Source organism: Arachis hypogaea, chromosome 16 (genome assembly GCF_003086295.3).
Source record: "Arachis hypogaea cultivar Tifrunner chromosome 16, arahy.Tifrunner.gnm2.J5K5, whole genome shotgun sequence".
NCBI lineage: Eukaryota > Viridiplantae > Streptophyta > Magnoliopsida > Fabales > Fabaceae > Arachis > Arachis hypogaea.
Window position 1 is genome coordinate 102,424,813 of NC_092051.1, and position 3,231 is coordinate 102,428,043.

Consider the following 3,231-nt stretch of genomic DNA (forward strand, 5'->3'; position numbering starts at 1 on the left):
GCCTGTTTACATCTTAAATTGTATTACTGCTCGAAAAACTTTTTAATAGATAACATACATCCATACAAAACTCAATACTTACAGAGGATACATATAAATATATACATCTTATTAATTTTACAAGCAATTACATAATCAGAATCCTATCCCTCTTATAAAAACTTATAAAGATAAAGGCGAGGGAAAAAGTAACTAATACAACACAATATCGTTAAAACAGAAAAGGAAAATAAATAAGCTCTTCCAAACTTCGTCTCCCATAACCTGAAAAAGAAAGGACCTGTAGGGGAGTGAGAACATCGTCCTCGCAGGTTCTCACTATGGGGTTAGAGAATTACTATAATAGGATACGTGAAAAATAAAACCGTCTTTTAAGAACAGTGATTAATAACCGCCTTATGTATCTTTACAAAACTAAAGATTCATATTCAAACAAAATCCAAAACCTTTTTAAAATAGAAAACTGTTAATTCTAAAAATAAACTCCAAAATCCTTTTTAAAATTTTTTCCTAGACAACATGAATGACCAAGCTGTTCTAAGCATAGGTTCATTAAGTCTATGCTGAACCAGTTTAGTTTTTCATACTTTTACAAACCAAAACACAAACCAAGCACGGCCTTCGGCCTATCTCATAATCCACAACGGTCCTAGGCCCAAACAAATCAATCCACAGCCAATTCATTACAGGTTCAACCAATTTCAATCACAAACATAAGTAGAAGGTTCAAGCACAATCAAGCAGTTACATCAAGTTGAGCAATTAACAATTAGACATAATTATTCACATAGGCAAACCAATTACAATATGTGCACCCAAACAATGTCATATAGATGCATATGATGAATGCCTGCCCTATGGCTTATAAGTCTCATCTGTCGGTTATCAAGCCAACCCGACACGTCCGGCTGCTAAACCCTGGACTGTTCCCCGACGTGCATCCCCAAGAGTCTATGCATAGCTTTTTCTCATATTTATAAATTGCTCAATGGGGGTCAACCTTCCCAGAAATTTAGAGTGCCCGGTCACATCTTACGTCGTAGGGTCAACAGAGTATCGAGTCTCGACCTGGAACACATGGTGGCAAGCCACGATACTTTATCCAGGGAAACTCGTATCTTAGATATAAGAAGTGCAAATGCCACATATTTATTCATAATCATTCATTCATCATTACTTTCGCACTTCATTAACAATTCATACCAAGTAAAATCATCATTCCTGCCATATATCACTTTTTTCTCAAATCACTTTACTTTGAAACCAAAATCAAACTCATCTTTGTCTCAAAATTCAAAATTCCCATATTTCAAATCAGAATTATCAATCAACAGTCTTGACAGAGACCCAAGACTCTAGGGAAGAATAGCCTACCTCATTTCTTAAATTTTTCTTTAGAAATACTCGAAATCATAGTTACTTGAATTGAAATCGATCAAAATAAAGATTTAAAACCAAAACCAAGGCATGTAAGCTAACAGTTCCGAACCACTTTCAAAACCAAAATTATTTAAGTCCAAAAACCAGTTCCATTTCATTCTTAAATCGAAAAGCTTTTCAAGGCTCAGAAGTGTTTAGTCTTGCAAAGTCAAAATTTAAAGAATACTTCAAAAGCAAAACGAATTTAATTAATCAAAGTTCAATTTCTTTTAGATTCTACTAAAACTTCTCCAAAGGTACCTTTTTAATCAAACTTCAAGACATAGGTTCTTTCATATTTAAACTAATCTTAAAACATAACTTTCCTTAAACAAAATTAAACTCAAAACACATATTTCTTAATAAATCAAGAACCAAATAATAGAACCTCTCAAATTCATTCCTTTTCTAAATCACATTTTAAAATAAAATCTTAAATCTCATGAAAATTCGGCAGCATCTTCCCTAAAACTTGGACTTTGCCACCCTTTCCGGGTCCCAACCAAAATATTTCGCAACCCTCTTCAACGGGTTCAAAACCCAATCAGTTCAAAATCACGTTAATTCTGAAAGTGCATATCATTTGCAGATTTCAAGAAAACTAATTTAAACTCAAATCAACCTCCAACGGGTTAAACTCAATTTCAAAACTTTAGAAGAAATAACTTTAAAGAAAACATTTCAAAAGCAGTCCATTTTATAAAACAACATAATAATTCAATCAAACAAGCATTCATATCCACCCAAGACAATCAAACAATGCATAGGACTTATACAATCACTGAAATACATTTCTCACATAAATATCCATATATAGCAACTCCGAAATATAAAGTTTAGTTTTCTGAAAAAGGACCCTACCTCGAATAAAGGAATCCATAACATAAATGCGGCAATGAATTCCTTTCCTTTTGACTTGAATCCAACGATAGCTTCAATTCATAGCTCCACACATTTCGTAACAGCATAAATAACTTTAAATCACAATATGCAACCTCGGTTACTAAATCCTAAGAAAATTAATGTCGCAAAAATCTTAAAGCACATAAAGGAATACTAATGGCGAGGATTCCAAGATAGATACACTTAATGGAATAAAAGAACAATGCAGTAGCCACTTCGAACTTATCCGGCAGCAGCTCCAACAGTGGCCAGAAGCTCTGGTGGTTCAGCAATAACCTCAATTTCGACATGCAAACCCATGAAAATAATCCTATAACATCCATACATCAAAATCCTTACCCATAGATAATCTGAATGATTACAGTAAGAGCTTCAGAGTGCAAACAACTTACTGTGAAAAGGAGAATGACAAAAGTGGAGCAGCAGCTCCGACGGCAACCTCCGGCAGTGGCGACGGAGACAGCTGCGACGCAGTTCGGCGACGGGTTGAGCTGGGCGAAACGGTAGCGACAGGTCAGGTGCACGTCCCCTCAGTTGCGGATGAGCTCCTGCACTGTTCTGCCTCCTTTCTCGCGCATCCTTCTCTCTTGACAGAACAGCGGCGGCAACGACGTGGAGCACGGGGCGGCGGTGGTTACAGAATCGGCATCTCCTCTCGTGCGTCTCTCGTTCGCGACGACGCAGCTGGCAGTGGCAAGGACGAACGGCGGCTATGGCGAGGCGACGGTCCTGAGCGATGTGGTGGTGGCGCGACGGCTCTTCCTTCCCCGACGCTCTCCCTCTCTCTCAGATCTCCCTTCTTCTCTCTTTCCCTTTCCTTCTTTCTTTCCTTTTCTTCTTTTTTTTTCTTCTAGCTGCTATGTTAGGTTTGTGTTTAGTGTGTGTGGGTCAAAATGGGAGAGGGTGAGC